Source organism: Tenrec ecaudatus, chromosome 2, assembly GCF_050624435.1.
Source record: "Tenrec ecaudatus isolate mTenEca1 chromosome 2, mTenEca1.hap1, whole genome shotgun sequence".
Classification (NCBI taxonomy): domain Eukaryota; kingdom Metazoa; phylum Chordata; class Mammalia; order Afrosoricida; family Tenrecidae; genus Tenrec; species Tenrec ecaudatus.
Window position 1 is genome coordinate 104,914,003 of NC_134531.1, and position 16,033 is coordinate 104,930,035.

Genomic DNA, 16,033 nt, shown 5'->3' on the forward strand with positions numbered 1-16,033 from the left:
CAACAGTCAGTGTAAGACATGAAAAAGATTAATTTATAAATTATCAAGGGTGCATGAGGGAGGAGGGAAGGGTGGGGAAAGGAGGTAGAAAATGGGGAGCTGATGCCAAGGGCTCAAGTAGAAAGGAAATATTTAGACATGATGATGGCAAAAAATGTACAAATGCACTTGAGACATACATGTATATATTGATAGTGATAAGGGCTGTATGAGCCCCCAATAAAATGAGTTTTAAAAATATTGACGGACTAATGTAATAGAGAACAATATGAAAGATACTAAATATTCTTTCTAGGAAGTATTTTACATATAACCATAAGCTCAGTGATGCCAAAGCACAAGGTATCCCACGGGGAAAAGACAAAGAGGTCTGTTCACTAAAGATTTCTTACTGCTCAGTGTTGTCTAGTTGATCCCTTCCAAGATACGGTTAGCTCTCCTGTTGATTGTATATATTTGTATAAATTAGTTGACTTATTCTGTCAACTAGGGTAGTCTATGGAATATTTTATTTCCCTACTCACTTTACTGAACTTCTTTCACCCAATAGATATTCTGATTAGGTCCAACCAGATATATTCTTACTTACTATGTTGGCCTTTATTTCTAATCTTGTATGTGGATTTCTAGACCATTGTGCAAGTAGATTAACTAGCACATTAATTTCAGACATAACCCGGTAATGATGTGCAATGTAATAATTAAACTTTATCTTATAGAGTGCTAGCATTAGTCCTTCAACAAATGTATCACTCTGAAGTTAATCATTTACCCATTTTTATCTTAATTCATTTCCAAAGGCATATGTGCGCATAATTTATGGTTAATTTGGATCTAGTCAAACATTTCTGTCAATGAATGCTAAAAGAATTAAGATTTTGATGAAAGCCTCCTTGCTTGTCAGAATAGCATTAACAATGACTTTTTAATAAGTGCCCCACAGAATTCAATAAAAGTACTTTTGATCAAGGTTGATAATAAATAGGACCAACATTCTTGTAATGCTTTCACATACATGACTTTACTTTTTCCCTTTAACTGCATGTAAATATTATATTATAATAGAATATAGTTAATATTATACCCATTGAGAGTACAGTTAAAATTTGAATGGCTTCATAAAGTATTCAGCAGTTTCTAGGTTATTTAAGCTTTTAATGGAGATCACATATATCAATTTTCCATTAACTTAGTTTTGACCTGTAATTAGAATTGCTTCTTAGTATGACCCCTACAACACAGATTCTCTTATATGCAATATAACTGGGTACCAACAAAGCAAAACAAAATGGAATTGCTCTGGGCAGAGCGGAGCTTTCATATGCAGTACCACATTTTTCCAGTTAGGCGAGCATCAAGTAACTCACTCTGAGTAAGTGCACCCAGTGGCTTCACCTGGGAAGGATCTCTCTGGCACAGAGAATTTTTTCATAAAAAAAGCAGTTTCACTCAAACTTGTTTTTTTTTTTTTTGTGATGGCCAATTTAAGAGAACAGCATGTGCCTATGAAATTTTGTTTCCTACTCTGTTAGTCTGGGTAGATTAGAGACACAAATTAAGAGACACTCATATGTGTATAAGAAAGAACTTTATATAAAGAGTAACTGGTCATTAGGAAAACAGCCCAGCCCAGTCCAGAACAAGCCCATAAGTCCGATATTAGCTCGTATATCTGATACCAATCTAAAAGTCCTCTTCAGACTCATGAAACACAAGCAATGATTCTTAATGCAGGAAGATCACAGGCCAATGGGTGGGAAGTCTTGTGGATCCAGTGGCAATGGAAGCATCTCAGCACTGGCAGGGGTCTCCACATGGTTCATCCAGCTCAGAGCACTAGCATAGCTCCATGTATCTTGTCAGCTTCAAGGTTTCCCAGGGAATGAGCCAGTGTCCCCCCTCCAGTGAGTTATTTATCTTTTTAGCACCTCCAAATGAGGTCACCAAGCTGCAATCTGATTGACAGGTAGACTCCACCCCTTCACTCATAAGTCTCAAATTGACAACAGATTATGTGACTACCACACCTACTCAGGAAAATACCACAGAAACTGTTGGGATGTTGAACATAGCTTACAAGAACAGTGATATGGGAAAAATTCAAGTGTACCAGTGTTTTTCTCATTTCAAAAGAGGGGAAATGTTGATGGATGACAAATCTCATCCTGGACATCCAGCAACTTCCCGAAAGGATGAAAATGTCGACTCTTCATGCATTTGGGGTTCATTCTAATAGGTGAGACTGTTAATCAAGTTTTCTATTTAGGGGTTCTAAAATACTTTCATACTTATGCATTACAAAAAAGGCCTCATTTGTGGCAGAAGGGGGACTGATTTTGTCATTACAACAATGCACTTGCTCACGCAGCCATATCAGTGCACCAGTTTTGGGCAAAAAATCAACATGCCTCTCTTGCCCTATGCACTTTTACTCACGTGACATCACTCTGTGTGACTTCTTTTTGTTTCTGCTAATGAAGAGGGCAGAGGAGGACAGAGAATTGGTGACTTAGAAGGGGGTGAAGGAAAAATGAAGGAGGTGCTGTCTGCCATCCAAACAATAAGTTTGGAAAATGTTTCCAAGAATGGAATTGCAGATTTCACAAATATATTAAGTATAATAGAAAGTACTTTGAAGGTGATAAGGTTCTTTTATTAAAAAATAAATAAATAGTTTTGAAAAAAATTCTGTTTGGGGGGGTTTCCCTCATATATCATATTTCCCCTGACAAAATCCATCATATGTGTGCCTTTGCAAACTGTAGGTTTGGCTACCAGGGAACTCCCCCCCTTCCATTCCTCCTTTTATTTGGAAGACAGACTGGAGATCTGCTTCTGAAAGACCACAGCTTTGGAAAGCTGATGACCTGGCCACAGCACAGTGAACGAAGGCAGTCTAGGCCAAGGAAGCAGTGGACAATGATTCCAAAAACAAACTCACTGCCTTTGAGTTAATTCTGACTCAGTGACCCTGAAAGGACAGGGAAAAACTGTTCCCTGGAAGACATTGCAGCTGACAAGAGACATGGAACTTTGCAGGGCCCGAGCTGGATAAGGCACTTGGAGACTGAGGTAGTTAATTTATTGTGCCAGCCTGGCCAATAAACACATGTGGGATTAATTGAAGGGCGAAAGATGACTGGTTCGGCGAGCCTGGCGTTTCTTGTCTCTCCCTCTTTGATCATCAGACCAGTGTCCAGCTGCCTTGCTTGTTCTGTGCATCAATTTGCAAGCTACACTACCTGTGGGACACCTAACATGTGGACGGTGTCGCTGTAATTTGAGGTTCCTTCAAGACCTGCTTCACCACACAATTAGAGTTTACATCTCTTGAGCTGGGGACTGACTGTTGTGACCTGGCTGACTGTTGGTGACCTGCCTTGCTCTTTGCTGCCTGTGCTACGATAGTCTGAATCTCTCTACAGAGGACTACTTGGCAGCCCTTAAGACCTGAAGGACTGCCAGTATCTCACAACTCTCTTACGGAAGTGAGTTGCACCTCAGCCATTTGTACTGCTTAATAATTTAATTGTTCATTTCTTATATTATGTATATATATATACATATATATAATTTAAAAATTCATTTCTTGTGTTATATATCTATCCATGTGTATAAATATATATAAAATTATTAGTAATCTGGTTTTGTCTCTCTAGAGAACCTTATCTAACACAGAGCCCACTGCCAGCGCTGAGATGCTTCCACTGCTACTGGATCCACAAGACTTCCCACCCACTGGCCTGTGATCTTCCTGCATTAAGAACTTTTACATGTGTTTCATAAATCTGGAGAGGACTTTATAGATTAGTATCAGACATATGGGCTAATCATATCAGACTTATGGGCTTGTTCTGGACTGGGCTGGGCAGTTTTCCTAATGACCAGGTACTCTTTATATAAATCTCTTTCTTATACACGTATGAGGGTCTGTGAATGTGTTTCTCTAATCAACTGGGACTAACACAGAGTTATAGGCTTGAGTTAGACTGGACTGGGATGTTTTGTGATCTGTACTTACTTTTAGATATACAGCAATCTCTTACACATATGAATCTGATTGGATTTATTTCTTGCTTTAAGACATGATAATCTATGTTTTATGATACACTAATAATTCACTTAATATTAGTGAAACAATCATTCAATTTATGAAATGAGTATATTTTAAAATACATGTACACCTTAATTAGATAATGCAAAATAGAAATATGTAACTTTTGTGGCTAACTATATTTAATAATTTAATGAATTGTTGGAGATGAGCAAATACAATGTTTTTTAATAACTCATTGTGTGACTTTTGTTTAAATAAGTTACCTACCTAACTAAAAGTTCTGTGATTGAAAATACTGGAAAGTGTATGAATACTGTCAGAGATTAAACACTAGTAAACTATGATACTTATTTTTGGTATGAATATAGTTTATTTAATTAAATCAGTAATTTTTGTCAAAGATCTCCATTACTTTCAGGAAAGAATTATACTCTTCACTTACTCATAGCTTTGGTGTTGTTTTTAGTTGTTATGGAGTCAGCCTGACTTATGTTGAACTCATGAACAATGGAATAAAAAGCAGTTTAGTGTTACTTCATCCTTATATGTCATTCTGGGATATATTTTTGAGATTTATTGGGTTTTCATTGGCTTAGTACTTGAAAATAAAATGTGTTCTTTTCCCCTAGTACATCCTAGTTTGAAAGTTTCTCAGAAACTGATATAATAGCATCATAGCAATGCATTAATGTCTACTGTCTAATGAATGATGATTACGCATAAGTTACAATATCTGGAATCGAACCTGTGTATCCCTCCTGGAAGAAAGAATTCTACTAGTGATCCACCACACTCCCTAATTATTATCTTCACCTTTTCTTAAAAAATCATATTGGCTACTGCTCATTCAGAACCTGAACGATCCATGAAGACTTTTGTGTTCAGGTTCTTAGACTGTTTTACCTTTATATTTATATTTGTATTATTCCTAGATCACAGATCATTTTCAAAATAATATCATGTTCCTTGACTAGTATATTATATTTGAAAATATATTAATTAATTTGACTCTCTAAAGAAAAGCTATACAGTAAGTATAAAATACTATTATTCCACAGGCTCTTTCTTACTGCCTGAAGTACCACTATGTATTAAGTGGATATCTGGATTGAGCTTTTCATTATGACTTCTAGATTATTTTTTGAGCTGTTAAAACTAATTCAGTTCCTATCAGTGGAGAGAGTAGTCACAATTGCCTCTGCCCAAGGACACTCATGTAAATCAAATGTTAATTTCATCTCTGCAAGGTGCCATTAAAACAGCAATAAGCTGTCTGCCTACATTTCAGTTTTATAAAGACAACATGCATTTAAATACTCTCTTTTATATCCTGCTTTCTGTTCTCTATAGGAAATTCTATTCAGGGGAATTTATGTAACTAAGTTTTGTCAGTCTTCTCTCTTTTCAAAGCTAAATTGTATTCTGGGAAAAGTCTTAATTTATAGTGACTTACTGAGAAGTAGTTGGTTACCAACATGAAAATTACTAATTTTTTACCAATAAATGGGTATTACATATGAAAGTACTCCAACATATATGTCATTCTACTTTAAAAATGATAAGATTTATAATATGCCACATAAAGCTTCTTGAAGTCAATCAGAAAAGACAAAGGATATTAAAGCTATTTATTAAATTAGAGTTGGAGTAAGAATTGGAGGATGCTTCAAAAAGTTTGTAGAAAATGAAATTCTTCCAAGACATTTTGAAGCACCCTTATATATTAAAATTATATTTTTCTAGATGGAAAACTCAAATGAGGCCTGCTTGAAAGAACACTAATTACTGTTTAATAAATTTTATTTAGGTGATAATACTCTTCAATGCAGTGATAAGTAATTTGTGACATTATCCCCAAGGTCACAGACTTCTGTGCTTGCCTGAGGTTCTTAATTGACTGTAACATGAAAATATTGGCATAGCTTGATATCATATAAGAAACTGATAGATAATAGTGTCTGTCTTCTTACTTTTTAATAGAAAGAATTAAAAACTATTTTCTGCTAGAGAACAACATAATCCAGAACCTGTATAATTTTAAATATACATTGTCAAGCATTTAAACAATATCACTAAGTCTAGTATCACGCACAGAGGAAAGGTAATAAATGAATGGATTAGACAAAAGTTTTGAAAGAAACAGCATACATACATGTCTAAGTTATGAAATACATAAAATCCAGCCTACATAGCAATTCTCTATAGGATAGTAAGACTGCATGTTCTATAGGTGCAGAGTTTTATCTTTATTTCTAGGAACAACTGGTGATTTGAACTCACTAACCTTGGGATTAGCAACTCAGATTCTAATTCACGGTGATTTTTCTTATGAACAAATAAATATATGACACAATGTACTATGATACCAGAAATCTGAAAATATGACAAACTGGCATCCAGTGTTCAATATATCAATTTAACAGCAGATTAGACCGAGAAGAAAAGATGATTAGCAAATGGGAACATATAACCAACAAAAGTTACCCCTATTGGAACAAGAAAATGAATAGGGAAATAGAAAATGGAATGCAGAATTTGATAATAAAAAAGGTGACAGCTAAATCAGTATGCCTTAAATTCACCTAAAAGAAGCAAATTTTAAAACTCTAACAAATACAATTATGAGAAAATATTTCAAAAAAGAAGAAAATAGAATGATTTTAGGATGTTAAAGAAAATTATCATTAGATTTCTATATTATGGTAAGTAAAAATTTCTTTCAAAAAGACATGTGAGATGATATTTTTCTAAGAAAAGCTGTAAAAAATGTTCAAAGTATAATAATTCTACAAGATACAAAAGTATGTACTTGAAGTAAAATATGATCCAAAATAGAAGCATAGAAATGAAGAATGAGATAAATTTCTTTGGAAAAATTCCTTCATCTCCAATTCAATTTCTGAACACAATTTTGAAGCCTCTGCATATATAGTCTATGTATGTACGAAGTTTCCAAATATATAGATATTCAACAATATATTTTCCAATCAGTCAAAGAATAAATTTCAATGAAAATTTTAAAAACATATATATGTGTTTAACTTTATAATAAATTAATGTTCATTAAGAGAAAAAAAAGCCATACTTTGAGAAATGTTATCATTTTAAAATTGTCTTGTAAATGAACAAATAATTCTTAAAATATTTATCTCAATAAGTTAGAGGAACTTAAATCCATAAATGCTCTCATATTATATAAAGTAATAAAAATAAGTCAAAATTACAGAAACAGAAAGCAACCCTGTAATATAGAAACTCAACAATTCCTAAATTGTTTATTTAAAATTAATAAATTTTACATGGAATGACTGATAAACAAAGTGCCTAGGCTCAGATCAATATAAAAAGAAGCACATTACTATAGATTCTATAGATATTCAAAAGAGAAAATGAATATTATAAAATTATATTGATTAACTAAAATGTAGAATGGAGAAGTCCTATATAAACAAAGCTTTCCAGAACTGACTTAAGCATAAATTAACAATATTAATATTGTATTAATTAATGTTCTCTATTTTACTTTTCTGGGTTCTAATATCTATTGCAATGGCTAACCAGAACTCACAGACAAAATTTAAGACTCAAGGCTTACTAAACAAGTTAATAAATTGCGACAGCAGTGAGAAATGCTCAGAGTTGAGCTATTCATAACAGAGTCACAAAGTCCTTTCATGTACGCTAACAAACGCCCACAGGGGCATTCTTCTTCTCTGTAGGCCTCAATCTGAAGACCTTCAGTGCAGGCTCCATGGGATTTGACTGAAGTGCTCCAAGGCACACCACTCTGCTAAGCCTCAACCCGAAGGTATTCAGCTCCACTTCCTCAAGTAGTGCTCAGAGGCATCACACTTTGCAAACCAGCATCCTGCACATAAGCATACATCCTTACTTCTTCTGTGGCAATGGTTCTCAACATATGGGTTGAATGAGCCTTTCACACGGTCACCCAATTCCTAACAGTAGTAAAATTACAGTTAAGAAGTGGCAATGAAAAAAATTTTGTGGTTGGGGGTCAACACAACATGAGGAACTGTATGAAAGGGTCACGGCACTAGGAAGTTTGAGAACCACTGTTGTACAAGTTGCGTCCACATTACTCTGCTACGTGCTCTGACTCTGGGTTCTGCTGCTGCTCTTCTGATGTTGTGGCTGTCTTCTGGACTAGGTCCAGAGGATCTGCTACACTCCTTGCTCTTTTGGTAATGAGATTCCTCATAGTAGATATTCAATTTTGAAATTACGCATCCCTAATAACCCAATAAGGAGGAGACAAGAATATTTCTGGATGTGATGAAGCTAGCTCTGGTTGGACATTTAGCAATCTGCTTGCATAAGCAAATTCCATTTAGAGCAGACCAATCACCAAAACTGCAGCAATGTGTTAAGCATCTTTCTCTTCATTTAATCTGATTATGTGCATACCAGCCCTAGCTACTTGAAACCAGCTGCAAGCTTTAGACCTCACATACCTCCCTTCATGACAGATCAATTGGGCCTTGGGGCTAATCAATGCCCATAAGGTCCATGTTCACATAGCTATATAAACGTCAGCCCCATTAGCCTTTCTTCTCTGGAGTACTGTGCTGAAAGTGTATTGAGATCCTTCTTACATGAAAATAAATGGTGACTGACTATTTTCTGAGATTGAGATGGAGACAAAAGGCATTTGCAAGATCAATCATTGAATACCAGTCTCCTTTAGCCTGCTGTGTTTTCTGCACTGACAATGCCACATCTCTATGTATGATGAAGAAATTCCTCATGTGGAGTGTGATCTACCCCTCCCATAATTATCAGGGGTAGCTTATCAGTGATAGGGATAAGTATTGGACTGCTGGGCACAAAAATGGTGGTTCAAACTCACTGGCCACTCTGCAAGAGAATAATGAAACTTTCTCCCATCATAAAGATTCATGCTCTTGAAAACCCAAAAGACATGTTCTACTCTGACTCATAGTTTCACTATGAGTCAAAATTGACTAATTTGCAATTTAATTTTCTTGTCATCTGAGGTAATTAAAAGTAAATACCAGGACTTTGTCCCAAGAAGCCTCAATTTGCAGATGTTCTTTATTCAGTTAAATATTTGCACCATTTATTATGTACCCCCCTCTCTTGCCAACTCCCAAATAAATTAACCCAAACAACATCACTGCCATGAAGTTAATTCCAGCTCACTACAACCCTATACCCAGGGTTGAGTGGCTCTGCGGGATTCTGAGGCTGTCAATCTTTACAGGGAAGAAAGCATAACCCTTCTCCCAGAGAGTAACTGGTTGTTTGGGACTGCCAATGTTGTGTTTAACAGTGCAAAACACACCACCTTAGATCCTTAGTAAGGCTTACTTCCTAGTATCAGCTAGGATGCAAAATAAAAATGGACCATAAAGTACAATGAAAATAGTTCACATTTTTCAGTGATGTTAGCTTCTAATTTATCTAACTTAGTTTGTGAGTTTGATTACACTGGGCTGGAGAATGCATGCACAATTGAATAACAAGTAGTTCAGAGAGTAAGTCTCAACAGGCAGGCCTCAACACTTCACTGAACCTCTTATTTATCGGTATTCTTGATCATCTTTGTGCATTTGTACAATGGGTGAGATACCTGACTTCGGTGTGACTAAATGCACATGCTTATTTATATTTATTTACACCCCTTCACAAATAAATTCCAGATGTTGTTACTAAAATTTAAGATCCATTATTAACAAAGATCATAGAAACTCTGCTATCATTTCCTTGGGTCTTAAATATCTAGGAGTTGAAGACAGTGAATTAACAAGTAAGCCAATAAAAGGATTTATATTTTCAGAAAGTTTCTATGTAAAAGATAATTTGATAGCGATTGCATTTAGATACTGAGAAGATTGTGTATAAGAACTGCTAATGAATATTGTCATGAAACCTATGGACATAGAGTTTCATAACGTGTATGTAAGAAACCTGGTTGTTTATGGTAAGAGAAGATGATTATAAGTAGAATGGAAATAAAAAGGCCACTATGTGAGAAGAAAATATGTGTTTAATGATGAATACAAAGGTTAGTGTGGTGGTAGAAAGTAAGTGTGAAAATTTGAAGATGAGTTCAGGAACTTAAACAGGAAATTGAACATATGGGTCCTGTGACACTTGTTTAAATGCTTTGCATTTATTCTAATGTGTTTTAGAGCTCATGAAAGAGAGTGTGTCAGTTGTTTAGATGATCCCTTTGGCATCCATGTGGGTAATCAATTGTAAGGTAGCAAGAATAAACACTTTTAGAAAAAATAACGGAAGATGTTTTACAGTAAGAATTTGTACTAAAATGATAAAGTATATTATTACTGGAGGAGTCAGTTCTGGACGAGATCTCAGAAAAATACCCAATGATGGATTTAATATGGATAAGAAGGGGGGAGATGTTATACTAATTCCAGGTTTCAAACAGAGAAGTGGTGTAAATGATCAAATTATAATTAAAATAAATCTACTGAAAGAGGAACTAGTTTGGGATGTAATGTTGAAGGTTTTCTACAAATTGTCATTTGATATTCAGTTAAATAGGCTTATCTAGAAGACCCTGGGTAGGAAATTGAGTGCAGAGCTTAGGCAGGTCTGTTCTGAAATTATTAATTTAGGAGTCAACTGGGTATGGATACTTTTTAAAGGAAATGGCAGTGATAAAATTAACCAGGCTGCATGTGTAAATGGACAAGAGGGGAGGATTAAAATGTAAGTCAAATATTTAAAGTATAAAAGAAAGTACACACTAGTAAAGGAGTACTGGAACACCTTAAAAGATTGAATAAATAAAAAATCAGGAGAGTGTGGTATGCTGGAAGACAAATACTAGTCATGTTTAAAAGTAATAGAGAAATCATGCCAAACATTGTGAAAAGTTAAATTGTTACCAGGATTACTGAATTTGACAAATTGAATGTTTTGGCATTGTGATTTTAAAGCATGATGGGGAGAAATGCTTAATCGGAATACAATGATTAAAATTTGAGAGTTGAGAATGAGAGGATATTAAATATTTTATCTCCCTCTTCAGAGTGCAGAGAAGTGAGGCAAAACAGAGGAGATCACTTGCATCATGTGTCTAAGTTAATGGAAACGATCCAGCAGTGTGGATATTGTTAGTGGGTTATGGAATGGGGTAATTGCAAGATCTAAGAACTCTGCATTCAAAATAACTCAGGTGAAATCCAGGATACAAGTAAAGATCATCTTGGATAAAGAAGGGATGATTAATTCTACCCCCCCAAAGTTAATAAAATTATATATATTAAAACCCCTGAGGTGAACACAAACCAGAAATAGGAGTCAGGGGGAGATAGCAATTGGTATAAGATATAAAAATAAAAATCATTTATACTTTAATAAGGAATTACAGGGGTGGGAGGGGGGAGGGAGAGAAAAAAGAGGAGCTGATCCCAAGGGCTCAAATGGAAAGTAAATGTTTAGAAAGTAATGCTGGCAACATATGTACATATGTGCTTGATATAATTGATGTATGGATTGTTTTAATAGCTCCCAATAAAGTGATCTTTATATAAATATATATCATATATAAAAGATATATAAATATATTGGGAATGGCTGAATCAATTTATCTTGATTTACCTTTAAGTTTGGCTCCTTCCTCAAAAATACTTTTTATGAATGATTTTATGATTTTATAATGAATAAATAACTCCATAATCTCATCTTGAATTTGGAAGAGAAGTTCTTTGCTGTCTTTTTCACCATCATAGATATGAAAGTATGTTTGTCTGGATACATACTGAATTTATATTTTAAAATGAATGCTTTTAGATTAAAACACATTATATTTTAAAAATCCACAGCAATTACAAGTATTTATATACTATTATATTTTATGTACTAAATGTATTGCATACTATATTATAAATATATCCCATCAAATCTTCTTCATTTATTTATATTATTTACATGAAATTGTAAGTGTTTGAGTTTTAAGTACTTTATTCAACTTAATAATATCCAATTACAGAACATTGATATTTGACCTAACTAGATAGATGGACATTGGGCCTCCACTCAAGTACTTAATCAATACAAGAACACTTTGCTTGATTAAACAGACATTGGGTAATACCCACCTTCCCAACAATGATTGCTGAAGACAAATGTGAGCATAAGAAAATGTGGTGAAGAAAGCGGATGGTGTCTGGCTATCAAAAGATATAGTGCCTGGGGTTCTAAAAGCTTGAAGGTAAACAAGTGGCCCTCTAGCTGAGAAGCAACAAATCCCACATGGAAGTAGCACAACAGCCTGTGTGACCACGAGGTGGTGAAGGGATCAGGTAGCAGACACCAAAGAACAAAAAACATCATTGTGTGATCATATTATCACCTTACCCAGAAAACACTGAAGACAAATGTGTGCATAGTAAGCAAGTGTGTTAAAGAAGGGTGATGGTGCCCGAGTATCAAGAGATATAGTGTCTGGGATCTTAAAGGCTTGAAGGTAAGCCACCGACCATCTAGCCAAGAAGCATCAAAGCCCACATGGAAGAAGCACACCAGACTGTGTGATCTCGAGGTTCTGAAGGGATCAGGTATCAAACATCAAAGAAAAAAAATCATATCATGGTGAATGAGGGGGAATGCGGGGTGGGGGCCCAAGGCCCATCTGTAGGCAACTGGACATCCCTTTGCAGAGAGGTAGCAGGGAGGACACGAGTCACTCAGGGTGCAGGGTGGCATCGATGAAACACACAACTTTCCTCTAGTTCTTAAATGCTTCCCGCCTGCCCCCCATATCCCACTATCATGTTCCCAATTCTACCTTACAAACCTGGGTACACCAAAGGATATACACTGGTGCAGATAGGAAATGGAAACACAAGGAATCCAGAACAGATGAACTCCTCAGGACCAGTGATGAGAGTGGTGATACTGGGGGTGGGGTGGAGTGGAGGGATGGTGAGGTAGAAAGGTGGAACCACATGTGACCTCCTCCCTGGGGGACAGACAACAGAAAAGGGGGTGAAGGGAGACGTCAGACAGGGCAAGATATGACGAAATAATAATTTATAAATTATCAAGGGCTCATGAGGGAAAGGGGAGTAGGGAGGGAGGGGAAAAAAAGAGGACTTAAGCTATCCCTAGAGTAGTTTTATCACTTAAGCATAGTGGAGAGAAAATGCTTTGAAAATGATGAGGGCAAAGAATTTACAGATGTGTTTTACACAATTGATGTATGTATGGATTGTGATAAGAGTTGTATGAGTCCCTAATAAAATGTAAAAAAAAAAGGGGGGGGATCGATTACAAGGATCTACATATAAGCTCCTCCCTGGGTGATGGACAACAGAAAAGTAGGTGAAGACGTCGGAAAGTGAAAGATATGATAAAATAATAATAATTTATAAATTATTTTGGGAGGGAGGGGCGAAAATGAGGAGCTGATTTCAAGGGCTCAAGTGGAAAGCAAATGTTTGAGAATGATGATGGCAACAAATGTACAAATATGCGTGACACAATAGATTTATATATGGATTATGATAAGAGTTGTATGAGCCCCCATAAAATGATTTAAATTTAAGAAAAACGTGATATTTCCACTTTTTTACAAATAGTTCTGATAATATATATTACATGCATTAAAGTTACATAAGGATATGCAATTTATGTGTCTGTCTGTCATGCTGTGGCGACTTGCATATTGTTTTGATGTGGAAACTAGACCATCAACATTTCAAATACCATCAGGGGCACTGATAGTAGACAGATTTTAATGGATTTTCCTGACCAAGTCAGACTGAGAAGGAATAAGTGGGGCACTTCTTGGGGATTGGCACGGACACCTTTGTGAGTCGCAGCAGTTCATTGTCTGAGATAGTACCAGAAGATGGGCCCCGCACGTTAGATGACACTCAAAGTGCCACAGAGGAAGCAGTGCCTCCTCAAATGTAGTTGAACTCAATGTCACTGACAGAGGAAAGATCTCAGAACTGCCATTTGCTGAAGGGACGTGGCTCAAACTGAGTAGAAGCAGCTGAGAACATCTATTAAGGATCAGAACTTGAAACATAAAGTGTAGGAATCTGGAAATTTGAATAAAAAATGGAATATATAAAAATCAATATAAACTGCATTAGTGAGCTAAAATGGGTTGATTATTTTGAATTGGACAATAATATGCTTTACTAGTCTATTATTTTTTATTAATTACAAATATTTACAACTAAACTACTCTCTTGTTTATAAATAACTCTATTAACCAGTAATGAAAAATATAAGAGGAACACAGAATATTTCAAGATTGATCGGTAAGTACAATGCAGTTGTGTGACAGAATAATAGCTAGACATTTATAAAGAAACTATTTAATAAAACTGTTATTCAAATTTATGTACCAATCACTAAAGCTTATCATGAAGAAACAGCAGAGTTCTACCATATTTTTTATCTGAAACTGATCAAACATGCAAGCAAGATGCATTGATAATTATTTTTGATAGGAGTGGGAAAGAGGAGCTCTACTGGAACAGTGATGACACATTGGCTGAGATCCGGAAGTTTGGCAGTTCAAAACCACTATCCCCTTCGAGGAAGAAAGATGGGAATTTCTAACCCCAAAAAAGATTAAGTCTGAGACACTCAGAAACAGTTCTGCCTCTCCTATAGGGTCTCTATGAGTTGCCCTTGATTTGCTTTTTTTTTATTATTAGTATAATGGAGCAGTGGGACACAATGAGGATTGGTAGTTGGAAATTATGACCGTGGTGATAAAACTACTCTAGGAATAGCATAATACAATTTTATAAGATTTTTAGCTCCTGAATTTCAAATACTTTTTTCAGCAATATAAACAGCAATTATACAAGTCTGTGTACCTTGCAAAATAGGATACATAGGAATTAATTAACACAATCTGTGGTAAGAATGAGAAAGTTCAGTTTTACAAATTATTACATGTCCAGGGTCAGATTGTGGAAAGGACTATCAAATGCACATGTAAACTTTAAGTTGCAACTTAAGAAAATTAAAACATATCTAAAATAGCCAAAATATGATCTTAGTTATATCCTACTTACTTTAGAGAGCTTTTCAAGGACAAACTTAATACATCAGAAACTAATAAAAAAGACTAGACAAAATGTGAGAAGCCATCAAAAAGACAGCATATATGAAAAAACAGCTTTTAAAAAAGATAGGATATAAGACAAAGACAGCGTGCATATTAGAAAAGCCATAGAAATTTGCTACTGAACCTAAAGTAGCTCAAATGAATGGGTAACAATGATGAAGTAAAGGAGCTGAACAGAATATTCCCCAGGGCTGCTTGAGGAAACAAAGCAGAGTATTAAAATTAAATGTGTAAAATCTGGAGTTAGAAAACCATAAGTGAGGAACACTCATCATTTACCAAGCTGCAAGAACTAATAAAGAAAAACAAAGATAACTCAAGATGGAATGTTGAGTGATGTTATCATAGAAGTCCTGGGGCCATAGTAGCTACATGTTGGGCTGTGTACAGAAAGGTCAGTAAATTAAAACCACCAGCTGCTCTCAAGAAGAAAGATGGGGCTCTACTGCCATAGAATTACAGTCTGGGAAACTCACCTGTCCTATTGGGTTACTGTGCATAGGTATTGACTCAATGGTAGTAAATTGTTTTGTTTTATGAGCAAACATTGAGTCATGCAGAAAACATCAAGAGGAGATGCAATACATGGTCACTATACCAAAAAGAATTGGTCAATGTTGAATCATTGTAAGAAGTAGTGTATTATCAAGACTCAGTGGTACTGAAGGAGGAAGTCCATACTGCATTGACAGTTCTGAAGAAGACATGATATAGGAATTGAAAGTAGAAGCATTTCAACAAAGGAGCATAGCATTGGCTGTGCCCATTCTACTGTCCCAGATTTGGATGACAGCAACCAGGCCAGGCCTAAGAGGGATACTTATTTGTTCCAATATTTTTTAAAGTGGTCAAGTAGAATGCAAAAAACT